Genomic DNA, 26,331 nt, shown 5'->3' with positions numbered 1-26,331 from the left:
CTTTTAAAGCAGCTGCAAAATGGTTGCAAGAACAAACTCACCTACTGATGTTAAACTATCTCCAAATCCGGGTTAAAGAGGCCCGCTTACCCTTCTCCTGCTTCTCATGTACCGATCATCAGCAGGTCCATCCTGGCTCCCAGCAATGGGATGCAGCGGTTACCTCGGACTCGCTCGATCTACCCCCAAGATCGCTAGCGGCCGCTCTATCGGTCAGCGAGTCCCCTTTGATGCTCCAAACTAACCTGGGTACCCAACCAACGGGGACTATGCTGCACGCCAGACGTCTCTGCGCGATTTACCAGCTGCCCCAGCCACGCGTACGACTTACAGGCCCCTACCATTAAACATACCGTTTGGTCCGCGGCTTCAGGAGGTCGTTGTCTGCTCCTGCGGTGAGCGGCTGGCAGCGGAGGCTCCTCCGAGGAAAGTGCTCGGGGCGCGCCTAGGGGCGTCCGCTCCGCAGTCGATCCCGCAGCCAAGCAGAGATCCTCCTGGCTGGCTCGCCAAACTGACGTGCGGAAAACGGACTCCACAATCTGTAAGATTGTAAAGTAGGTATGTTTATTCAGCGCTGGGCAGCACAGGGGGGTAGTCCCACCAAAACCGTGCGCGCCTTACGTGGCAACTCACGTTGGGGGTGGGGGGCACTGGGCAAGTTGGGGAACACAGGCAGCGCCCCCAGGATCCCGAGACAGAGGGGTCATGGGGAGGCAGCGCCAAAAAGGGGGGCGTCGAACAGGGACACAAAACAAGAGTGCAGGGCACGCAACGGGCAAAACACAGGGGAAAAAAAACTCACAAGGGAGGAAAACCTCACACGGTGGGGGGGTGTTTTAGTGAAAAGCATTTGCAAGTGATACAGGGAATTAACGGTCTGCTAAATATTGCTTGATTTAGAAGACTGACTGTCTGCATACTGCTTGATTTAGGAGACTGTCTGCTAGACAATGCCTAACAATCCTCTTTGCCTTGAAACTCACTTAAGCTTATCAGGGACTGGTACTTGTCAAGAAACTGGTATTCAGTCAAGGACTAATATGTCAAGCAAAGGACATGATAACAGGAGTCGTTCAGAAACTGCTGAAATCCCCAAGTGAAAGGAGAGCATGGGTGAATGACTGAAGTTCATCTAGAGGAAGATCAGACCCCTGAAGAAGTAAACGACCACCAGAGACAGATCTGAAATGCTAACGCAAGTGGTTTTTTAATAACCCCGCCTCGCTTATGCACATGTATGTCTGTATTGTGCAATCCTAGGAATGTGTGTACCTGCACCGGATACATTTTTGGTAAAATGTGCTGTCAGTGTGCGTGCTTTTGGAGAAGCAATCCCCCACGCACCCGGTGCCAACTAAACATGCCTGCTTTATAACTCTCTCCGAGTTGTAGAGTTTGATCCACGCGTCAGGAGGGCTGAGAAACACAGAGCGGGACAGTGGGGACGGATACGAGGGAGAGACGGACACGCAAGGACAAGGGGTACGTGCGGGAAGAAAGGTGCGTAAGGATGACCTATAGCAGGGAGTCCACGCAGGACAATCCACAGCACGTAACTCACCCGGCATAACCTGCACGAGATGACCCACACCCGACAATGGACCCACACTGCGTAATCCCCAGTGAGAACCCCTCCGTCTCCCACTGGGTCACACCAACTATCCCCAAATTGAGTGGCTTTTTTTTTTTTCCTTGTCCAGAATATTTTTTTTCCCATGGCCAGACTATGCTCCAGACCACACCTCATTTGATTTTTCCTGTGTCTGAATATTTAGTTAAAAGACTACAGAAGGAAAATCACCACATTCTTAACATTCACTCTAAAATCCATGCGGCAAGTCCCTTAGGAAAAATGCAGTCACGCATCGCAGACGTACCTTGTACTTGCAGACCGCTGCGGCTCCTTTCCATCCATCTCGTACTTTCACGGCCAAGGAAAGGGCGACCACGGTGAAACGCTGGCAGCAGACATTCAGCAGAGAGAGGGAAAAACCCCTTAGTTTGAAGCTAGGCAGGAATCTAACTCTTCCTTTTGGGGCGAGGTTTCTCAGGACTAAAACCACGTGAAGGACAGAGTATCTTGCAGCACCTTTGGTACAGCTGCTGATACCGGCCTTTAAAGCTTTTGCATTTTTCAGACACCCGGGCCTTTTTTTGACTCATTGGCAGCTTTAGTTTCACTCGAACCGCTGTCCTACATACAGGCAGGGGACAGACACAGATGCCTACATACATTTTCTCAACCCTAAGTACAGCCGAGATCTCCTCACCCTCTATGTGCCAAGTTGAATATTTGTTTGTTAAGGAGCACAGCAACACTTCTGTCCTCGTGAACTGCCTCCGAGCAGAGGAGGGCTCTGGGATTTCCTGGACGCCAGTGCTCCCGCTTTCACTGTCAACTCCGCACGGCCACCCACCGGAAAAAAGGCCTCAAAATAACGAACGTCAGACGATTGCTGCCACACCAAAAGTGCCAGCACTGAAAGCTCGTGCTGCTCCTCGCCGGCCCTTGCCAGCGCCTCTACAGGCCCACAAACGTTATCCAGCCTAGAGACTGCATAAAAGGCAGACCGCCCCAGGCTGCAACACTCTTGCCCAGCGTACACTGACCAGTAACGTCTCCCCCTTCACCTTCCCGAGAGAGACTGTTCCCAGGGAGCCCTCTTCCTCCCATCAATTTACTACACCCTCCCTGCAGTTTTCAACCTTGTTCCCTCCTCGGCTGTGGTCCCTCAACTTAGCTCTCAAATGGCCAGAAATCAGATTACATCCTCAAAAGAACAACCCCATGCTAACTAAGATGGCGCTTCCTCACCCAGCTCCTCATCACCATCTGCAAAAAAAAAAAACCCAAAAATAAAACCTACCAAACAGCACCGCCCTTCAACATCACACCACTTACCACCAATCTCTTCTATGGCACTCTCCTCCTCAAAAGCGCCGCAGTGCTCTGCTCACCGGCTCCACTCATTGCCAAGAAGTCCGACGCTGCAACTGCCGCTCGTGGTGCTTCAGATGCTGAGAGACGCAAAGCTCAACTTACTTTTTCTGGGGTGTAGGTAGAAAAAATAGGTGTCATACCAAGCTAACTAGAAAAGTATGTCATTACATGCAATGACAACATTATCAAAAACCACCTGCTTTAGCTTCCTACAAGAAAACAAATGCTCCAGGCTTCATTTCTAGCAAGACCATGCATGCTATCTAACTTCTACCACAGCTACGTTCTGGACAGGGCTGAATGACAAATGTAGCAGAACGTGGTGGCTCGCACACGTGGCCGACAGAGGCACGGAGCTCCTGGCACTGCGTCCTGGTGTCTGCTCTGTCAGGGAGGGCTCAGATGGACCAGCCACTCCTTGCTGGAGGCACCTGCCTGTGATTCACTCCTCAGTCCCCTCCAGCAGCCATGCCCAGGCGGCCCCCTTTACAGCTGGAGGCCCCTCATACAGCAGGGCCAGGGCCAGGGCCAGGGCCACCCTCAGCCTCACTGGACCCATCTGGGGCTGCCCCACCTCCAGCCCCAGCTGGAGCCCATCAGGAGCAGGGGCCCTTGCCAAAGCCCCACAGCACATCACCCCCTTCCCTGTGCCTGTCCTCAGCCATCAGCTCTGCACCCAGGGGCTGCAAACACATCCAGGGGCACAGAGGAGGTCACAGACAGTGAGATACAGAACAGAAAAAAAAAAACAGTGACAGTACGCAAGACAAAGAGATAGAGAAAGAAAGATAAGAAAAGAAAGAGAGAGATAGAAAGGCAGAGGCACAGGGCAGGCATGCAGAGGCGCAAAGAAAAGCAGGCCAGAAAACAGGCTGGAGAAATTAGTTGGGGGGAGAAGACGGATGCAGATCAGGACAAAGAGATGGAAAAGGCAAAAACAGCAATGGGCCGCAGGACAGAGACAGAGGACAAACAAAGGAAGGAAAGGGAGCAGAACAAAAGTGCAGGGATACAAAACAAAAGGAAGCGGTAGAACAAGAGATTTAAAGGGAGAGAGAAAGGGGGAAGAGCATACAAGAACAGACAGAAGAGGAGAGGTAGAAGGAAACAATAACAACAACAACAAATCACAGCAGCTTGGGAAAGGTAGGGGTCACGGGAGCGGCAGGGAAGGACAGGGACGCACAAGAGAGGAGGCAGAGCCCCAGGGGCCGGGGACTCACCACAGCTCTCACTCCCGGCACTGCTGGGAGAATCTGACAGGTCAGATGCTGCTTTCTGCTTCTCTCCTCTTCTGTAACTCCGACCACTTGGCTGTCCTCCACCTAAGAGAATACGTGGGTGTCCTACAGCTCTTAGACAAAAAGCTTCCTAGACACGTAGCCACCCACCCACGCTCGCTCGCTCGCGCGCTATGTGGCCGTACCGTGCTTCAGGTTCCACGTACAGACTGTGCAGTGCGCACTGGCGGTCTGGCCTGCTGAAGAGTACAAAGAGGGATCCTTCCTCACCCGGAGAGGCAGGCTAGGCTCTCTCTGGCCTGCAGCGGGAGGCAGCTGCTGGCTGGCTGGCCTTTGGTTTCTTCTTCTTCTTTACCTTTCTGTGGCCTCTCCAGCTTCAGCTGCAGCAGCTCCTCTCCACAGGCAGTAAGCGCTCTGTTACATGACATAAATGTTGAAAATTAAATATCAGTATGAGGTGATTCTTGCTAACTGTAGAACTGTAGTCACATAGGTTAAGTTTTATACGAAATCTATTTGTCCTTAGAGGGAGTGGGACCCTAGATATATTATAATACGCATTTGTTAGAAGCTAGCCTAGCATATCTTTAATACAACGGTAAGTCCCAAACACCCCCAAACACCACCTGCAGAAATAGGCCCTGAGCCATCACTTTGGAGCCAGGAAAATCAAGCAGCATCGCGACCTGTTCTCAAGACCAGATATGGAGATTTCAAGGAGGAGTTTGACCAGCGAATTTGAGGCGGGGGCGTTTTGACGACCACCAAGACCACCAAAAGACCCTCGACTCAAAAGACTGGGCATGCGTGAGTGGGTAGGGAAATGATGTAATGGTTTCTCAGAAAATTTATGTTTATGCATATTATTTCTTGGAATTTAATGAATATGTATAATTAATGTGTATTTAACCCGTGCTGTTGATCAAATGGGTGCGCACGCTAGGTGGAGCGATCCCCCGCGCGCCCAGCGCTGCAATAAAGAAGTGCCTGCTTCTTAACTTCTCATTGCTGTTAAGGAGTTTTATTCCGGATTTCGGTAACAGTTTTGGCGACCCAGATGGGACCTTGCGAGTGAGACTGAACGAGATCGAGTGTTGATCGAACTCCAGCCGGCACCGAGGTATTCTCGTGGAGACCCATCGCTCTCGACTCACAAAGCTCCTCGCAACGTTCCCTGGAGAAAAGGGTAAGGCACTTCTTCTTTGAAATCTGTCTGGTCTGGATAGCCTGCCCGTAAGGCGCGGCGAAAGCTTCGCAGGGTTGGGGCTTAGAGGGTACCCGTTTGGTTTGGAAGCCTAGGCGTCTGCCCGTAAGTCATAAGCGAAAGCTATTGCTGGGTTGGATATTTGTGTATTTGGGACAATTGTCATTTGCATTTGTTTGGTTTTTGTATTTGGGACAATTGTCATTTGCATTTATCTGGTATTTGGCATTTAATCTAAATTGTTTAAGAGTAAGAGTATGGGGAGTATTGGTAAGATTTGTACATAGCTTGGAAAGGGCCCCAGGGTGTTTTAGAAGTGATTTACAAGCTGGTAATTGTTGCTTCAGTGCGTTTTGTTTTGTTTTGTTTTGGTTTTTTTAAGTCTGTATGCATGTGTTGCAGTGTAGGGACTTGAATGATATACAGTATTGCATTTGGGGTTTTAAACTTTTCTTGGTGACGGGATTGACTTTGTTTGTAGAACAGTGTTATTGTCTTTTTGGTACCAAAAACTCCTTTGTAAAATATGGGAAAACACATATCTTCTATGTCTACCTCAATGGTAGGGGAAATATTAATGAAGTCTCCACTGGGATGTGTTCTTAAACATTGGGAGGATATAAGGGGAGACCCAGTAACTAGAAAAAAAAATTGATCCAATATTTTACAGTTGATGTTATCTTGTAGAAGGGAAGGAAAGTGAGATGTGGTCCCCGATGTTGATTTGTTCTTTACTTTGGGAAATCATCCCAAGTGGCAGAAAGATTGCAGATACGTCCCCAAGGATCCGATGGTTTTGGCATAAAAAAAAAAAACAAAAAAAAAAAAAAAAAAAGGAAAAAGGTTGAAAAGATCCTGGCTTGTAGTATAGAAAGTGATGTTTAAAATGTGGAACTGAAGAGGAAAACATAGAATTCATGTGTTAAATTTCTGTATTATCTTTATGTGTGGTCTGGAAGTGTTGATGCAGGTTTAACAAATGAAACAGTAGAAAAAGGGGCCAGAACACCGAACCCCTGGTGGGAGCTGTAGAGTGGGACAGTTGAATTATGAGGGTTTCAGTCCTATTGCAGGGAGAACTGGAAGCTGACAAGACCAGATAGAACAAGGAGCGGCTCAAGCCTTGCCCCCCCTACCACTTCGACAAGCAGTAGGGGAACAAACCGGGGATGAGGTCGGGGTGTGGTAGAGGAATGGATAAAATAACTGCAATAGGAGAGAGATTGGGAATATCAGTGTGCAAAGTGTGAAGCATGGTGGCACTGGAAAAATGCGTGTCCTTATTCTGAAAAAGAAACAAAAAACTGGCAGCACAGCAGATGCCTGTGTCAGAGGTGCAAAGAGGACTGGGGGAGAATTCCCCAGCAGAACCCCTGGTTACAATCCAGCTGGGGACCCAAACCATGGATTTTCTATTTTGATACTGGAGCTATTCATTTTAAGTACTGGTAGAAGAAAATTGAGTAAAAAGCATGTAGACAAAATTGGTGCCACAGGGAAAGCTGAAAATAATTTTTTCATTCAATCCTTAACTTTAAGGTGGGTAAAAATGGGGAACTGGCCAATTTTTATATATACCAGAGTGTCCTGTTGCCTTATTGGGGAGAGATTTATTGAGCAAATTGAAAGCACAAATTAATTTTTAAAACTGTGACATTCAATTAAATATACCCTAATCAAAAGCCAGAGAGGCAAGAATTTTTATGTTGCAGACAACTTCAGAGCCATATGAAATCCCTCAAGAAGTGGACAATGCAGTAACCCTTTGGTGTGGGCTGGCGAAGTTCCCGGACATTCAAAAGCAGCAGAACCGGTAAAGATTTTTCTAAAGGAGAGCACCAAACTGGTAAGACAAAACCAGTACCCTTTAAAATTAGAAGCTAGAAGAGGCCTTGAGAAAATGATTGAAAATTTTTTAAAAAAATATCGACTATTAGTCGAATGTGAATCAGAATTCAATACTCCCATTTTACCTGTGAAAAAGCCAGAAAGTGAGGAATATAGGTTAGTACAAGATTTTAATAGCAATAAATTTAATAGTTCAAGATATTCACCCCTTAGTGGCAAACCTGTATCCTTGTTGACAGCTTTAAAAGAAAATCACAAGTGGTTCACTGTATTGAACTTATAGGATGCCTTTTTCTGTATTCTTCTTGACAAAAATAGTCAGGCATATTTTGCCTTTGAACTGCAAAATCCCACAACTAGGCAGAAGACTCAGCTCACCTGGGCAGTGCTACCTCAAGGATTTAAAAATAGCCCAATGATCTTTGGAAATCAATTGGCTAAGGAATTAGAAACATGCAAAATAATTTATCCTGAAAGACTGGTGTTGCAATATGTAGATGATATTTTAATAGCCACAGAAACCAGAGAAGAATATTTCAACTTGACTACTAACCTGCTAAATTTCTTGGGCCAAAGTGATAACAGATTTTCCAAGAAGAAAGCACAGATTGGAAAAGAGACTGTCATGTATTTGGGATTTGAAATCACACAGGGACAAAGACAACTGGGAAATGAGAGAAAAGAGGCAATTTGCCAAATGCCGGAGCCAAAAGGAGCTAAGGAGCTGCAAACGTTTCTGGGAATGGCTGGCTGGTGTCACCTGTGGATTAAAGGAATTGAAGGAGGGACCCCTTGTGTGAGAACCTGAAGCTCGAAAGGCATTCCAGAATGTAAAGGTAGCTCTGATGTTCACTCCTGCTCTAGGGTTGCCCGATTTAACCAAACCCTTTGAACTGTTTGTTCATGAAAGACAACATTTGGCCCTCAGAAGAATCCTTTCTCAGAAAAATGGAGAATGAAGAAGACCGGTTGGTTATTTCTCCAAACAATTGGACAATGTTAGCTAAGGATGACCAGGTTGTCTATGGGCTGTAGCAGCAACTGTCCTCCTGACTTAAGAAGCTTGTAAGCTGACAACGGGACACCCAAGAACAGCTTATGTACCGCATATGGTACTTTCTGTTCTGGAACAGAAAGGAGGACACTGGTTATCCCCAAGCAGGATGCTCAAACATCACATTGTCCTGTTGGAACAAGATGATGTCAAATCAAAAACAACTACAACAATAAATCCTGCCATCTTTTTAAGTTCAATAGAAGAAGAAGTTCTAAGTCATGACTGCCTACAGACCATCAAACAAGTTTATTCCAGCAGAAGTAACAGAAGAGTGAACATACCTGACCCAGAATTCGAGATATGTACTGATGGAAGCAGCCTCGTGAGAAATGGAAGAAGATTGGCTGGATATACAATAACAATAACAAACTCTGTTATTGATGCAAAGCCGCTCTCAGTGAACACCTCAGCACAAAAGGCGGAATTGATAACTAGCCCTCATAAAAGCCCTAAAATGGACAGAACATAAAAAGTGAATATATGGACTGATTTAAAGTATGCTTTTGGAGTAGTACATGCCCATGGAGCCACATGGAAAGAAAGAGGAATGCTGACAGCACAAGGAATATCCATGAAACACCAAGAAGAAATTCTGCAATTGCTCCAAGTGGTGCAGAAACCCAAAGAAGTTGTAATAATGCACTGCAAAGCCCACCAATTTGGGAATTTCCCAGTGAATATTGGAAATAAATTAGTCAATAAAAAGGCAAAGAAGAGAGCAGAAAAAGGCATCATGACAATAATACTAGTTAAAGAAGTGAAATTTGAGCAACAAACCCCAAATTACAGTAAGGTTGATTTGGAATTAGCTAAATCAATTCAAATAAATATGAAAAATGATCATTAGTCCTAAAAATCAAGTTGTGGTCTCACCACAATCAAAGCTAAAAGCATAGAGAAATTCATTGGGAAACAGAGGCAATGATCAGTGATTTAAGAAGACAGGTGATTAGTGTTAGGATGATAAAGCTAATAAAATCAGTAACAAAAAGTGTGAAACTTGTTTAAAGAATAACCCGAGAAATATTAAATAACCACCCCCAGGAACCATATATATGGGAAACTTGCCTGAAAATTATTGGCAGATTGATTTTTCAGAATTGCCACAACAAAATGGATATAGATATCTATTGGTATTAGTAAATATGGCCAAAAGATTTTCTTTTCCTGTCGCACCAATAGGCAAGAGAAGTGGCTAAAAATATGTTAAAAGAAATAATATCATGGTTTGGAATCCCCAAAAGAATATAATCAAATAGAGGTCCTCATTTTGTGTCTGAAATTATTCAAATATTGAGGAAAATTCTGGGAATCAAATTGAATTTACACACTCCTTGAAGGCCACAATCTAATAGACAAGTAAAATTTGTCAGAAAATATCTTTAAAATGGCCTCATGCTCTTCCTTAAGCACTTCCGAGAATCAAGATTCAATCCAGATCTAGGACTAAAATTAGTCCATATGTTAATGTATGGAAAATCTTATCAGACTCTAACCCTTATTCAAAATGTGACTGCTACTGGGGATAATGAAATGGAATTGTATTTGATATCCCTTGGAAGAACTCTGATATGGATATGGAACTGCCACAGAGCCTCTTTCTTTAGATTCCCCGGTTCATCATTTTTAACCAGGAGATTACGTGTACCTGAAAATTTGGGAATCAGAAACTCTTCAATAAGAATGGAAAGAACCATATCAGGTGCTTCTAGCAATATATACAGCCCCTAAATTTGAAGATATTGATTCTTGGATTCATTATTTGAGAGTCAAGAAGCACAGCCTCCAAAACAGAAACAATGGATTTCTAAAGAAATATGTCATTTAAAGTTAACAGTCTCTCATTTTTAATGAATTAGACAAAATCATATCAAAATAATGAAATCTATCAAAGGAATTTTAGTAGTAATGCTAATAATACTTTTTGGTTTACTGATTATGGAGATTAGTTATAAGTAAATGAGACTTATTGAAAAAAATTAAATAAGTCTCAAAGGGGGGAAATGTTACATGACATAAATGTTGAAAATTAAATATCAGTATGAGGTGATTCTTGCTAACTGTAGAACTGTAGTCACATAGGTTAAGTTTTATACGAAATCTATTTGTCCTTAGAGGGAGTGGGACCCTAGAGATCTTATAATACGCATTTGTTAGAAGCTAGCCTAGCATATCTTTAATACAATGGTAAGTCCCAAACACCCCCAAACCCCACCTGCAGAAATAGGCCCTGAGCCATCACTTTGGAGCCAGGAAAATCAAGCAGCACCGCGACCTGTTCTCAAGACCAGATATGGAGATTTCAAGGAGGAGTTTGACCAGCGAATTTGAGGAGGGGGCGTTTTGACGACCACCAAGACCACCAAAAGACCCTCGACTCAAAAGACTGGGCATGCGCGAGTGGGTAGGGAAATGATGTAATGGTTTCTCAGAAAATTTATGTTTATGCATATTATTTCTTGGAATTTAATGAATATGTATAATTAATGTGTATTTAACCCGTGCTGTTGATCAAATGGGTGCGCACGCTAGGTGGAGCGATCCCCCGTGCGCCCAGCGCTGCAATAAAGAAGTGCCTGCTTCTTAACTTCTCGTTGCTGTTAAGGAGTTTTATTCCGGATTTCGGTAACAGCTCCATCCGTTCATTTTCGCTCCCGCACCGCCAGGAGAGCGCGGCCGGGCAGAGACAGCCCACACAAGCCTGAGGCGAGTGCAGTCAACAGCGTTCCCAAGGGAGGAACGGACAGCCACGGCCTCTGGGAGAGGGAAAGAAGAAGCAGCGACCGTTATTACCGCACGCGGCCCCTGGCCGGAGCGCCTGCTGCCGCAGGGGATTCTCCAGATACACTGAGGTCCCCCCTCGCAGCCTTCAGGGCAGGGCGTGGCCCGGTGCTACGGGACAGGCTTCAGGGGACGCGCCGGAGCGGCGGGCAGCTGCACGGGGCCGGGGGAGGCTCGGGGGGAGCTCTGGCGAGCTGGGGAGGTGCCCGGCGTCTCCGCCCGGGAGGGGGGGCCCCCTCCTGCCCCTCTTCCCTTCTCTCTGCTCTCGGGTCACTCCCCGGGGCTGCCCTCGCCCGGCTCGGCTCCGAGCGGGCGGCTTGAGGCTCCCCGGGCGGGCAGGAGACAGCGCTGCAGCCACGAAAGGGGCTCGCTCACCTCACGGGTGCCCTCGGTACTCACCCGTCACCGCCGCCGGGACCCGCCGGCCGCACACCGCCATGCTGCTCCCGGCCGCATGCGCAGTCCGAAGGCCGAACACAGTGCCTGCCGGGAGAAGGGCAGAGCACTGCGCATGCGCGACTCCCGAGCTGCAGTTCCCGCTTTCCGTCACCAGGTGGCAGCAGCCCCCCACCGCTCCGCTCCTGGGTGTTCAGCCGGACGAGCCACGGCCGGTTCCTCCTGACGTGCGGAAAACGGACTCCACAATCTGTAAGATTGTAAAGTAGGTATGCTTATTCAGCGCTGGGCAGCACAGGGGGGTAGTCCCACCAAAACCGTGCGCGCCTTACGTGGCAACTCACTTTAAATTTACACAACCAAATGTTACATATACATCAAGTTTCACAATACGCCTAGACATATGCATGACCTATCCCCGCTTCGTATTAAAATTAGTCCCAAGGGGTCATTTTCATAAACTCCTCCTGTCTGGGCTTGCGCAGTGCCTCCTGCTGGTGGTCGTCGGGGGTCGGGGGGATGAAGGCAGGTGACTCCTCTTCGTCACCGCTAGTAACCTTTTGTTCCTGCGCAAACTCAGTTATCCCTTGGCTTTCATTCAAGCTGCAGGGTCGGTTTTAGCTGGTTCTTGAAGCGACCCCCCTAGTCCTTACCGGGAACTGTCTTTCGTGAAGAATTGCAAGACTTTCTGCTTCAAATAGTTTGCACAATGGTTAGCAAATTATTAAGCAAGTAGTTAACAAAACATTAAGCACTATTTATCAACTTGATTCCTTAGGATGCACAGCAATAATTAATCAATGCCATATCTATTAAGATTTCTTTAACTCCTTCTCTCAGTCCCCCCTTTTCTAGAAAATTAGTAAATTCTTTTACCGCCAGCTATGTTCATCGTTTGTAGATTTACCAGGATTACACAAACCTTAATCCACATTCTACCTTCTCAGTTTAAGCTTTAGGGGTCCCTGAACTTCAGAAGTCCAGAGTTTTTGTGGTGCCTTTTTTACCCTAGTGTGGTGTATCCAGGCATTCTGCTCTCTGATCTTGATTGCTGTAAAGGAGGTGAGGAGTACCTGGTATGGTCCTTCCCACTGTGGTTCCAAGGTTTTTTCTGCAAGAGACTTTACATATACATCATCTCCAGGTTGTATATCATGCACAGGTTCATCTAGACCTCTTCCCCGGGTCCCAATTACATGCTTTCCAATTTTATTGAGCTGTTTGCCCAATGCCACCATGTAGGAAGTCATAATTTCATCCCCAGCTTGCGTAGACATTCCCCTCTGTATTCCATAGGGTCGTCCATACAAAATTTCAAAGGGACTCAGTCCTTCCTTTGCCCTTGGTCTCGTTCGTATACGCAGAAGGGCTAAAGGGAGTGACTGAGGCCACGTTAAGTTTGCTTCTTGTCCCAATTTCACAATTTGCTGCTTGATTAAGTGATTCATTTTCTCTACTTGGCCACTCGACTGAGGGCGATACGGGGTATGAAGTTGCCAATCTATACCTAAATGGTGGCTGATTTGTTGCACTATTTTTGAGACAAAATGTGGTCCTCTGTCTGAGGATATGGTTGCTGGAACCCCAAAACGTGGTATTCTCTCTTGTACCAACACTTTAGTTACCTCCCGAGCCTTGGCTGTCCTAGTTGGGAACGCTTCTGGCCAACCTGAAAAGGTATCAGTTAATACCAGCAAATAGCGATACCCCCCTTTTCTTGGAAGTTCTGTAAAATCAACCTGCCATTGTTGTCCAGGCCCATTGCCCTTCCCAATCTGGCCCATTTCTGGTTTGGGAGTATTTTTTGGATTAGTCTGGAGGCAAAGGTCACACTGTTCAGTCACCTGTCTCACTGTGGTATATAAGTTTCTAGCCACGATTTCCCTTATCAAATGTTTATACAGAGCCTCTGTTCCCCAATGCCTTTTTCTATGTTCCTCCCGTTATCAAGTGCCACAGTAAACAAGAGGGAATAATTAGTCTTCCCTGTGGGGTATAAGCCCACCCCTCTTCATTATATGACCCTTCCAAGTCTGTGATAAGTTTCTGATCTTCCTTGGTATATTCTGGCTTACCTTCTAGAGAGATTTGCCTATCAGGAATTAGAGCCCCTTCTATTCTCACCTTCATTTTGGCCGCTTGTTTTGCCTCTCTGTCCGCCAGTTCATTCCCTTTCTCCAAATCGGAGCTCACTCTCTGCTGTGCCTTAATATGCATAATTGCCACTTTCTCAGGGAGCTGGACAGCTTCTAGTAGCTTCAAAATTTCTTCTGCATGTTTGATATTTTTTCCCTGGGAGTTCAATAGTCCTCTTTCTTTCCAGATTGCTCCATGTGCGTGCACAACTCCGAAGGCATATTTTGAGTCCGTGTCAATGTTCACAGTTTTGCCCTGGGCCAACTCCAGGGCTCGGGTTAGGGCAATTATTTCTGCCTTCTGTGCGGAGGTGTTCATGGGCAAAGGCCCTGACTCTATTACCTGCTGGCTGGTAGTGATGGCATATCCCGCGTGTCGATTGCCATTTAAGACATAACTGCTCCCGTCTGTGAACCAGTTTTCCCCATTTTCCATGGGGCTATCCTTCAGGTCTGGGCGGCTTGCATATGTTGCTTCGATGGTTTCCAAACAGTCATGGTGCACTGGTTCTCCTGTGTTCCCACCGAGAAAAGAAGCTGGGTTGACAATGTTAGTGACCACGATTTCCACATCGTCCTGTTCTACTAATACAGCTTGATATCTCAGGAACCTTTGTGGAGAGAGCCAGTGCCCACCCTTTGCTTCCAGTACTGCTGATACTGTATGAGACACCAAAACAGTCATTTTCTGGCCCAGGGTAAACTTTCGGGCTTCCTGTATGTTCAGTATCACAGCTGCAACCGCCCGTAGGCATCCAGGCCAACCCTTTGCAGTGGCGTCTCACTGCTTAGAGAGATAGGCAACTGCCCGTCGATATGGACCCAGATCTTGTGCTAATATTCCCAGGGCAATACCCTGTTTCTCATGGGAGAAAAGAAGAAACGGCTTACTCACATCTGGGAGTCCTAAGGCCGGGGCCGACATCAACGCCTTTTTCAGTAGCTCAAAGGCTCGTTCGGTCTCTTTGTTCCACTCAAGGTGCTTCTGCTCAGTAGCTGTCAGAGCATACAGTGGTTTAACAAGCAGTCCATAATTATAGATCCACAATCGGCACCACCCGGTCATTCCCAGAAAAGTCCGTAACTCCTTTACTGTCTGAGGTCTCTGAGTCTGGCATATTGCCTCTTTGCGGGCCTGTCCCAAAGTTCTCTGCCCCGCACTAATTTCATAGCCCAAATAATTCACTTTACGTTGCATTACCTGGGCTTTCTTCTTGGAGACACGGTATCCCTGGAGTCCCAAGAAATTCAACAGACTCACCGTCCATGCCATACAGTCTTCCTCTGTTTTCGTGGCAATCAGGATATCATCTACATACTGCAACAATTTTCCTTCCCCAGATGGGGTTTCCCAGGATTCTAAGTCTTTTGCAAGCTGATTCCCAAAAATGGTAGGACTATTTTTAAATCCTTGTGGCAACACCGTCCAAGTGAGCTGGGTCTTCCGACCACTTTTAGGGTTTTCCCATTCGAACGCAAACAATTTTTGACTGGCTTCATGGAGAGGGAGGCAAAAGAAAGCATCCTTCAAATCTAAAACAGTAAACCAAATTAGTTCAGGTGTCAACACAGTCAGCAGGGTATATGGATTGGCCACTACTGGGTAGAGGTCCTCAGTTATCTTATTCACCGCCCGTAAGTCTTGGACCACCCTATATGACCCATCGGGTTTCCGAACAGGTAATATAGGGGTATTGAATTCTGACACTCACTCCTTTAATAGTCCTAACTGTAGAAATTTTTCTATCACCGGCCGGATTCCTTCTCTGTCTTCCTTCTTTAGGGGACATTGTTTAATTCTTACCGGTCGTCGGCCTTCCTTAACCTTAACTTCAACAGGTGGAGCACTTTTCGCCCTTCCAGGTACATCAGTAGCCCATACCCCCGGGTACACTTGGTTTAGGATTTCCTCATTAATTTTTCCTTCTGAGGGGAGACTGGTTAAGGTGAGACTCAATATCTGAATATATTGCTGATCTTTTACCTCCAGAGTAATTTCTCCTTTTTCAAATATAATTTTTGCTCCCAATTGTTCCAATAGATCTCTCCCCAAAAGTGCTTTCGGGGAGTTGGGCATATATAAAAATTTGTGGATACCCCATTGTTTTCCCAATTTGTATTTTAGAGGCTTACAAAAATATGCCTTTTCACTTTGGCCAGTCGCTCCTTTTACCATGACATAATCATTTCCCAGGGGCATCAAAGCTTGATTCAGAACCGAATATGTTGCCCCTGTATCTACTAAGAATTCTACTTGTTGTTGTTTTTCCCCTAGCTTAATTATAACCAGTGGATCCGCTAGGGTAGACTCCCCAGGTTCCCGTCAGTCTTCTATCACATGAGCTATCCTCACATTCGCCGGGATCCTCCGGCCTTCTTTCTTGTTCCTTGGGCATTCCTTTTTCCAGTGGCCAAAGCCCTTGCACATTGCACACTGATCCTTTTCCAACCCCAACCGAGGCTGATTTCGCCTACCTCTCCACTCCCCATCTCCCCGAACGACAGCCACCAACCTTCTTTGTCCCTGCCGATACCCTTCTTCTCTATTACTGAACACTCTCCAAGCCTCATCCAGCAAGATCTCTAAATTCCTGCTTTCCGCAGGAAAAAGCAACTTTTGAAGCTTTCGTCTTATGTCCCCCGTAGACTGACCCAGGAACAGAGCAGAGAAACTAGTTGCTGTATCCCTACCTCAGACCCCGGGTCCAGCGGCGTGCTACGACGCATCACATCCCTCAGTCGATCCGGGAATTCAGATGGAGACTCGGAAGGACCTTGTTTAATTGCATATAAGGCTGACCAATTTATAGTCTTAGGGATTGCCCGTTCCATCCCCTTCGAAATCCACTCCTGATATTCCTGCAATCTTTCCATATGTACTGACCTGTTTACCTCCCATTTCGGGTCCTGGAGGGGGAAGTGTTCCTTAACATCTCCCCCGGTAACTTTATAATAATCCTCGGCTAGATTTCCTGCCGTTTTTAAAATCAACTGCTTCTCCGTTTCAGTCATGTATTCTAATAGCAGCTGTATGTCTTTCCAGTCCGGATTATGTTGTTTTACAATGAACTGGAAATGTTTAGCCACACTTACCGGATCGCTTCTGTAATCTTTAGCAATTTTTCTCCACTCTCCCAAGTCAGCGGTGGAGAAGGGTACTTTAATTAACATTGTTCCGCCATCCGGCCCCACCGCCTCCCGGAGGGGTGCTTGTAAGATTGTCGGAGCAGATTTCTGTCTAGTACGGGAAGATACAGGGCTATCAGGGGGATTCGATGTCCCTTCCGAGTCTGCGTCCTGGTCCTGTGATCGGGGGGGGAGGTTTAAACAAATCACTCAAATCTTGTTCTGGAACCTGGCGTACTTTATCTGCTTTCGTACACCTCTGCCCAATGCTGCATGATGAACAGCACCTTTTTAACCTGCCCCCACCCCCCTTGTTCTCCCGTTCGAGTGCGAGTACCATAGGGTCCTGCGGGGATATCATCCCACAGTCCCTTTGCCACTCTGGGTGATTTCGTAGGGTAAAAAACATATCTGCATACGACACCTCGTCCCATTTCCCTTCTCTTCTAAGAAACAACATAAGCTGCAACACAGTATTGTAATCCAACGTTCCATTGAACGGCCACTTGACTTCACCCTCTAACTTATACAATGGCCACCACTGATTGCAATATTTAATAAGAGTCTTTTTACTTTCCGTACCTCCACCCCCGGCAATATCTTTCCAGTGGGCGAGTATGCAGCCCAGGGGGCTTCTCCTTAATATTCCCCCTTGAGTGTTGCCCATTTTATATTTCCTCTGTGAGAGGGTCTCAAGGAATGATTCAAATTTAGACTAACTATTTCACTCCTCCACACCACACTTACAATCAATCACTCAACCACACTCTCTTAACCATACAGCACAGGGATCCCTCATTCATACCAGCCTTTTAAAGCAGCTGCAAAACGGTTGCAAGAACAAACTCACCTACTGATGTTAAACTATCTCCAAATCCGGGTTAAAGAGGCCCGCTTACCCTTCTCCTGCTTCTCATGTACCGATCATCAGCAGGTCCATCCTGGCTCCCAGCAATGGGATGCAGCGGTTACCTCGGACTCGCTCGATCTACCCCCAAGATCGCTAGCGGCCGCTCTATCGGTCAGCGAGTCCCCTTTGATGCTCCAAACTAACCTGGGTACCCAACCAACGGGGACTATGCTGCACGCCAGACGTCTCTGCGCGATTTACCAGCTGCCCCAGCCACGCGTACGACTTACAGGCCCCTACCATTAAACATACCGTTTGGTCCGCGGCTTCAGGAGGTCGTTGTCTGCTCCTGCGGTGAGCGGCTGGCAGCGGAGGCTCCTCCGAGGAAAGTGCTCGGGGCGCGCCTAGGGGCGTCCGCTCCGCAGTCGATCCCGCAGCCAAGCAGAGATCCTCCTGGCTGGCTCGCCAAACTGACGTGCGGAAAACGGACTCCACAATCTGTAAGATTGTAAAGTAGGTATGTTTATTCAGCGCTGGGCAGCACAGGGGGGTAGTCCCACCAAAACCGTGCGCGCCTTACGTGGCAACTCACGTTGGGGGTGGCGGGCACTGGGCAAGTTGGGGAACACAGGCAGCGCCCCCAGGATCCCGAGACAGAGGGGTCATGGGGAGGCAGCGCCAAAAAGGGGGGCGTCGAACAGGGACACAAAACAAGAGTGCAGGGCACGCAACGGGCAAAACACAGGGGAAAAAAAACTCACAAGGGAGGAAAACCTCACACGGTGGGGGGGTGTTTTAGTGAAAAGCATTTGCAAGTGATACAGGGAATTAACGGTCTGCTAAATATTGCTTGATTTAGAAGACTGACTGTCTGCATACTGCTTGATTTAGGAGACTAACTGTCTGCTAGACAATGCCTAACAATCCTCTTTGCCTTGAAACTCACTTAAGCTTATCAGGGACTGGTACTTGTCAAGAAACTGGTATTCAGTCAAGGACTAATATGTCAAGCAAAGGACATGATAACAGGAGTCGTTCAGAAACTGCTGAAATCCCCAAGTGAAAGGAGAGCATGGGTGAATGACTGAAGTTCATCTAGAGGAAGATCAGACCCCTGAAGAAGTAAACGACCACCAGAGACAGATCTGAAATGCTGACGCAAGTGGTTTTTTAATAACCCCGCCTCGCTTATGCACATGTATGTCTGTATTGTGCAATCCTAGGAATGTGTGTACCTGCACCGGATACATTTTTGGTAAAATGTGCTGTCAGTGTGCGTGCTTTTGGAGAAGCAATCCCCCACGCACCCGGTGCCAACTAAACATGCCTGCTTTATAACTCTCTCCGAGTTGTAGAGTTTGATCCACGCGTCAGGAGGGCTGAGAAACACAGAGCGGGACAGTGGGGACGGATACGAGGGAGAGACGGACACGCAAGGACAAGGGGTACGTGCGGGAAGAAAGGTGCGTAAGGATGACCTATAGCAGGGAGTCCACGCAGGACAATCCACAGCACGTAACTCACCCGGCATAACCTGCACGAGATGACCCACACCGGACAATGGACCCACACTGCGTAATCCCCAGCGAGAACCCCTCCGTCTCCCACTGGGTCACACCAACTATCCCCAAATTGAGTGGCTTTTTTTTTTTTCCTTGTCCAGAATATTTTTTTTCCCATGGCCAGACTATGCTCCAGACCACACCTCATTTGATTTTTCCTGTGTCTGAATATTTAGTTAAAAGACTACAGAAGGAAAATCACCACATTCTTAACATTCACTCTAAAATCCATGCGGCAAGTCCCTTAGGAAAAATGCAGTCACGCATCGCAGACGTACCTTGTACTTGCAGACCGCTGCGGCTCCTTTCCATCCATCTCGTACTTTCACGGCCAAGGAAAGGGCGACCACGGTGAAACGCTGGCAGCAGACATTCAGCAGAGAGAGGGAAAAACCCCTTAGTTTGAAGCTAGGCAGGAATCTAACTCTTCCTTTTGGGGCGAGGTTTCTCAGGACTAAAACCACGTGAAGGACAGAGTATCTTGCAGCACCTTTGGTACAGCTGCTGATACCGGCCTTTAAAGCTTTTGCATTTTTCAGACACCCGGGCCTTTTTTTGACTCATTGGCAGCTTTAGTTTCACTCGAACCGCTGTCCTACATACAGGCAGGGGACAGACACAGATGCCTACATACATTTTCTCAACCCTAAGTACAGCCGAGATCTCCTCACCCTCTATGTGCCAAGTTGAATATTTGTTTGTTAAGGAGCACAGCAACACTTCTGTCCTCGTGAACTGCCTCCAAGCAGAGGAGGGCTCTGGGATTTCCTGGACGCCAGTGCTCCCGCTTTCACTGTCAGCTCCGCACGGCCACCCACCGGAAAAAAGGCCTCAAAATAACGAACGTCAGACGATTGCTGCCACACCAAAAGTGCCAGCACTGAAAGCTCGTGCTGCTCCTCGCCGGCCCTTGCCAGCGCCTCTACAGGCCCACAAACGTTATCCAGCCTAGAGACTGCATAAAAGGCAGACCGCCCCAGGCTGCAACACTCTTGCCCAGCGTACACTGACCAGTAACGTCTCCCCCTTCACCTTCCCGAGAGAGACTGTTCCCAGGGAGCCCTCTTCCTCCCATCAATTTACTACACCCTCCCTGCAGTTTTCAGCCTTGTTCCCTCCTCGGCTGTGGTCCCTCAACTTAGCTCTCAAATGGCCAGAAATCAGATTACATCCTCAAAAGAACAACCCCATGCTAACTAAGATGGCGCTTCCTCGCCCAGCTCCTCATCACCATCTGCAAAAAAAAAAACCCCAAAAATAAAACCTACCAAACAGCACCGCCCTTCAACATCACACCACTTACCACCAATCTCTTCTATGGCACTCTCCTCCTCAAAAGCGCCGCAGTGCTCTGCTCACCGGCTCCACTCATTGCCAACAAGTCCGACGCCGCAACTGCCGCTCGTGGTGCTTCAGATGCTGAGAGACGCAAAGCTCAACTTACTTTTTCTGGGGTGTAGGTAGAAAAAATAGGTGTCATACCAAGCTAACTAGAAAAGTATGTCATTACATGCAATGACAACATTATCAAAAACCACCTGCCTTAGCTTCCTACAAGAAAACAAATGCTCCAGGCTTCATTTCTAGCAAGACCATGCATGCTATCTAACTTCTACCACAGCTACGTTCTGGACAGGGCTGAATGACAAATGTAGCAGAACGTGGTGGCTCGCACACGTGGCCGACAGAGGCACGGAGCTCCTGGCACTGCGTCCTGGTGTCTGCTCTGTCAGGGAGGGCTCAGATGGACCAGCCTCTCCTTGCTGGAGGCACCTGCCTGTGATTCACTCCTCAGTCCCCTCCAGCAGCCATGCCCAGGCGGCCCCCTTTACAGCTGGAGGCCCCTCATACAGCAGGGCCAGGGCCAGGGCCAGGGCCACCCTCAGCCTCACTGGACCCATCTGGGGCTGCCCCACCTCCAGCCCCAGCTGGAGCCCATCAGGAGCAGGGGCCCTTGCCAAAGCCCCACAGCACATCACCCCCTTCCCTGTGCCTGTCCTCAGCCATCAGCTCTGCACCCAGGGGCTGCAAACACATCCAGGGGCACAGAGGAGGTCACAGACAGTGAGATACAGAACAGAAAAAAAAAAACAGTGACAGTACGCAAGACAAAGAGATAGAGAAAGAAAGATAAGAAAAGAAAGAGAGAGATAGAAAGGCAGAGGCACAGGGCAGGCATGCAGAGGCGCAAAGAAAAGCAGGCCAGAAAACAGGCTGGAGAAATTAGTTGGGGGGAGAAGACGGATGCAGATCAGGACAAAGAGATGGAAAAGGCAAAAACAGCAATGGGCCGCAGGACAGAGACAGAGGACAAACAAAGGAAGGAAAGGGAGCAGAACAAAAGTGCAGGGATACAAAACAAAAGGAAGCGGTAGAACAAGAGATTTAAAGGGAGAGAGAAAGGGGGAAGAGCATACAAGAACAGACAGAAGAGGAGAGGTAGAAGGAAACAATAACAACAACAACAAATCACAGCAGCTTGGGAAAGGTAGGGGTCACGGGAGAGGCAGGGAAGGACAGGGACGCACAAGAGAGGAGGCAGAGCCCCAGGGGCCGGGGACTCACCACAGCTCTCACTCCCGGCACTGCTGGGAGAATCTGACAGGTCAGATGCTGCTTTCTGCTTCTCTCCTCTTCTGTAACTCCGACCACTTGGCTGTCCTCCACCTAAGAGAATACGTGGGTGTCCTACAGCTCTTAGACAAAAAGCTTCCTAGACATGTAGCCACCCACCCACGCTCGCTCGCTCGCGCGCTATGTGGCCGTACCGTGCTTCAGGTTCCACGTACAGACTGTGCAGTGCGCACTGGCGGTCTGGCCTGCTGAAGAGTACAAAGAGGGATCCTTCCTCACCCGGAGAGGCAGGCTAGGCTCTCTCTGGCCTGCAGCGGGAGGCAGCTGCTGGCTGGCTGGCCTTTGGTTTCTTCTTCTTCTTTACCTTTCTGTGGCCTCTCCAGCTTCAGCTGCAGCAGCTCCTTTCCACAGGCAGTAAGCGCTCTGTTACATGACATAAATGTTGAAAATTAAATATCAGTATGAGGTGATTCTTGCTAACTGTAGAACTGTAGTCACATAGGTTAAGTTTTATACGAAATCTATTTGTCCTTAGAGGGAGTGGGACCCTAGATATATTATAATACGCATTTGTTAGAAGCTAGCCTAGCATATCGTTAATACAACGGTAAGTCCCAAACACCACCTGCAGAAACAGGCCCTGAGCCATCACTTTGGAGCCAGGAAAATCAAGCAGCACCGCGACCTGTTCTCAAGACCAGATATGGAGATTTCAAGGAGGAGTTTGACCAGCGAATTTGAGGAGGGGGCGTTTTGACGATCACCAAGACCTCCAAAAGACCCTCGACTCAAAAGACTGGGCATGCGCGAGTGGGTAGGGAAATGATGTAATGGTTTCTCAGAAAATTTATGTTTATGCATATTATTTCTTGGAATTTAATGAATATGTATAATTAATGTGTATTTAACCCGTGCTGCTGATCAAATGGGTGCGCACGCTAGGTGGAGCGATCCCCCGTGCGCCCAGCGCTGCAATAAAGAAGTGCCTGCTTCTTAACTTCTCATTGCTGTTAAGGAGTTTTATTCCGGATTTCGGTAACAGTTTTGGCGACCCAGATGGGACCTTGCGAGTGAGACTGAACGAGATCGAGTGTTGATCGAACTCCAGCCGGCACCGAGGTATTCTCGGGGAGACCCATCGCTCTCGACTCACAAAGCTCCTCGCAACGTTCCCTGGAGAAAAGGGTAAGGCACTTCTTCTTTGAAATCTGTCTGCTCTGGATAGCCTGCCCTTAAGGCGCGGCGAAAGCTTCGCAGGGTTGGGGCTTAGAGGGTACCCGTTTGGTTTGGAAGCCTAGGCGTCTGCCCGTAAGTCATAAGCGAAAGCTATTGCAGGGTTGGACATTTGTGTATTTGGGACAATTGTCATTTGCATTTGTTTGGTTTTTGTATTTGGGACAATTGTCATTTGCATTTGTTTGGTTTTTGTATTTGGGACAATTGTCATTTGCATTTGTTTGGTTTTTGTATTTGGGACAATTGTCATTTGCATTTATCTGGTATTTGGCATTTAATCTAAATTGTTTAAGAGTAAGAGTATGGGGAGTATTGGTAAGATTTGTACATAGCTTGGAAAGGGCCCCAGGGTGTTTTAGAAGTGATTTACAAGCTGGTAATTGTTGCTTCAGTGCGTTTTGTTTTGTTTTGTTTTGTTTTGGTTTTTTTAAGTCTGTATGCATGTGTTGCAGTGTAGGGACTTGAATGATATACAGTATTGCATTTGGGGTTTTAAACTTTTCTTGGTGACGGGATTGACTTTGTTTGTAGAACAGTGTTATTGTCTTTTTGGTACCAAAAACTCCTTTGTAAAATATGGGAAAACACATATCTTCTATGTCTACCTCAATGGTAGGGGAAATATTAATGAAGTCTCCACTGGGATGTGTTCTTAAACATTGGGAGGATATAAGGGGAGACCCAGTAACTAGAAAAAAAAATTGATACAATATTTTACAGTTGATGTTATCTTGTAGAAGGGAAGGAAAGTGAGATGTGGTCCCCGATGTTGATTTGTTCTTTACTTTGGGAAATCATCCCAAGTGGCAGAAAGATTGCAGATACGTCCCCAAGGATCCGATGGTTTTGGCATAAAAAAAAAAAATTAAAAAAAAAAAAAAAAAAGGAAAAAGGTTGAAAAGATCCTGGCTTGTAGTATAGAAAGTGATGTTTAAAATGTGGAACTGAAGAGGAAAACATAGAATTCATGTGTTAAATTTCTGTATTATCTTTATGTGTGGTCTGGAAGTGTTGATGCAGGTTTAACAAATGAAACAGTAGAAAAAGGGGCCAGAACACCGAACCCCTGGTGGGAGCTGTAGAGTGGGACAGTTGAATTATGAGGGTTTCACTCCTATTGCAGGGAGAACTGGAAGCTGACAAGACCAGATAGAACAAGGAGCGGCTCAAGCCTTGCCCCCCCTACCACTTCGACAAGCAGTAGGGGAACAAACCGGGGATGAGATCGGGGTGTGGTAGAGGAATGGATAAAATAACTGCAATAGGAGAGAGATTGGGAATATCAGTGTGCAAAGTGTGAAGCATGGTGGCACTGGAAAAATGCGTGTCCTTATTCTGAAAAAGAAACAAAAAACTGGCAGCACAGCAGATGCCTTTGTCAGAGGTGCAAAGAGGACTGGGGGAGAATTCCCCAGCAGAACCCCTGGTTACAATCCAGCTGGGGACCCAAACCATGGATTTTCTATTTTGATACTGGAGCTATTCATTTTAAGTACTGGTAGAAGAAAATTGAGTAAAAAGCATGTAGACAAAATTGGTGCCACAGGGAAAGCTGAAAATAATTTTTTCATTCAATCCTTAACTTTAAGGTGGGTAAAAATGGGGAACTGGCCAATTTTTATATATACCAGAGTGTCCTGTTGCCTTATTGGGGAGAGATTTATTGAGCAAATTGAAAGCACAAATTAATTTTTAAAACTGTGACATTCAATTAAATATACCCTAATCAAAAGCCAGAGAGGCAAGAATTTCTATGTTGCAGACAACTTCAGAGCCATATGAAATCCCTCAAGAAGTGGACAATGCAGTAACCCTTTGGTGTGGGCTGGCGAAGTTCCCGGACATTCAAAAGCAGCAGAACCGGTAAAGATTTTTCTAAAGGAGAGCACCAAACTGGTAAGACAAAACCAGTACCCTTTAAAATTAGAAGCTAGAAGAGGCCTTGAGAAAATGATTGAAAATTTTTTAAAAAAATATCGACTATTAGTCGAATGTGAATCAGAATTCAATACTCCCATTTTACCTGTGAAAAAGCCAGAAAGTGAGGAATATAGGTTAGTACAAGATTTTAATAGCAATAAATTTAATAGTTCAAGATATTCACCCCTTAGTGGCAAACCTGTATCCTTGTTGACAGCTTTAAAAGAAAATCACAAGTGGTTCACTGTATTGAACTTATAGGATGCCTTTTTCTGTATTCTTCTTGACAAAAATAGTCAGGCATATTTTGCCTTTGAACTGCAAAATCCCACAACTGGGCAGAAGACTCAGCTCAGCTGGGCAGTGCTACCTCAGGGATTTAAAAATAGCCCAATGATCTTTGGAAATCAATTGGCTAAGGAATTAGAAACATGCAAAATAATTTATCCTGAAAGACTGGTGTTGCAATATGTAGATGATATTTTAATAGCCACAGAAACCAGAGAAGAATATTTCAACTTGACTACTAACCTGCTAAATTTCTTGGGCCAAAGTGATAACAGATTTTCCAAGAAGAAAGCACAGATTGGAAAAGAGACTGTCATGTATTTGGGATTTGAAATCACACAGGGACAAAGACAACTGGGAAATGAGAGAAAAGAGGCAATTTGCCAAATGCCGGAGCCAAAAGGAGCTAAGGAGCTGCAAACGTTTCTGGGAATGGCTGGCTGGTGTCACCTGTGGATTAAAGGAATTGAAGGAGGGACCCCTTGTGTGAGAACCTGAAGCTCGAAAGGCATTCCAGAATGTAAAGGTAGCTCTGATGTTCACTCCTGCTCTAGGGTTGCCCGATTTAACCAAACCCTTTGAACTGTTTGTTCATGAAAGACAACATTCGGCCCTCAGAAGAATGCTTTCTCAGAAAAATGGAGAATGAAGAAGACCGGTTGGTTATTTCTCCAAACAATTGGACAATGTTAGCTAAGGATGACCAGGTTGTCTATGGGCTGTAGCAGCAACTGTCCTCCTGACTTAAGAAGCTTGTAAGCTGACAACGGGACACCCAAGAACAGCTTATGTACCGCATATGGTACTTTCTGTTCTGGAACAGAAAGGAGGACACTGGTTATCCCCAAGCAGGATGCTCAAACATCAAATTGTCCTGTTGGAACAAGATGATGTCAAATCAAAAACAACTACAACAATAAATCCTGCCATCTTTTTAAGTTCAATAGAAGAAGAAGTTTTAAGTCATGACTGTCTACAGACCATCAAACAAGTTTATTCCAGCAGAAGTAACAGAAGAGTGAACATACCTGACCCAGAATTCGAGATATGTACTGATGGAAGCAGCCTCGTGAGAAATGGAAGAAGATTGGCTGGATATACAATAACAATAACAAACTCTGTTATTGATGCAAAGCCGCTCTCAGTGAACACCTCAGCACAAAAGGCGGAAT

At 46.6% G+C, this 26,331-nt stretch overlaps 3 long non-coding RNA genes across 6 annotated transcripts in view; all 3 read right to left on the bottom strand.

Annotated features, from left to right (window-relative positions):
• Positions 1-26,331, bottom strand: part of LOC147599313 (uncharacterized) — a 151,434-nt gene that overhangs the window by 87,691 nt on the left and 37,412 nt on the right. The window lies entirely within an intron of this gene.
• On the bottom strand, positions 1,670-4,594 carry LOC147599318 (uncharacterized). Of its 3 annotated transcripts, none has more exons than XR_015259743.1 (4): positions 4,368-4,471; positions 4,165-4,266; positions 2,959-3,048; positions 1,670-1,958 (listed from the first exon to the last, which is right to left on the bottom strand). It is a non-coding gene; the product is annotated as an uncharacterized LOC147599318 (long non-coding RNA). The 3 variants fall into 3 exon arrangements; XR_015259744.1 differs by having other exon boundaries at positions 4,393-4,471; XR_015259742.1 differs by lacking the exon at positions 4,368-4,471 and adding an exon at positions 4,538-4,594 and having other exon boundaries at positions 1,859-1,958.
• LOC147599317 (uncharacterized) lies at positions 20,529-22,113 on the bottom strand. 2 transcript variants are annotated; one of them, XR_015259808.1, is made up of 3 exons: positions 22,080-22,113; positions 21,707-21,808; positions 20,529-20,590 (listed from the first exon to the last, which is right to left on the bottom strand). It is a non-coding gene; the product is annotated as an uncharacterized LOC147599317 (long non-coding RNA). The 2 variants fall into 2 exon arrangements; XR_015259807.1 differs by lacking the exon at positions 22,080-22,113 and adding an exon at positions 21,910-22,013.

This window comes from Chlamydotis macqueenii, chromosome 11 (assembly GCF_036417535.1).
Source record: "Chlamydotis macqueenii isolate bChlMac1 chromosome 11, bChlMac1.mat, whole genome shotgun sequence".
NCBI classification, from domain to species: domain Eukaryota; kingdom Metazoa; phylum Chordata; class Aves; order Otidiformes; family Otididae; genus Chlamydotis; species Chlamydotis macqueenii.
This window is presented reverse-complemented; position numbering and strand designations above follow the sequence as displayed.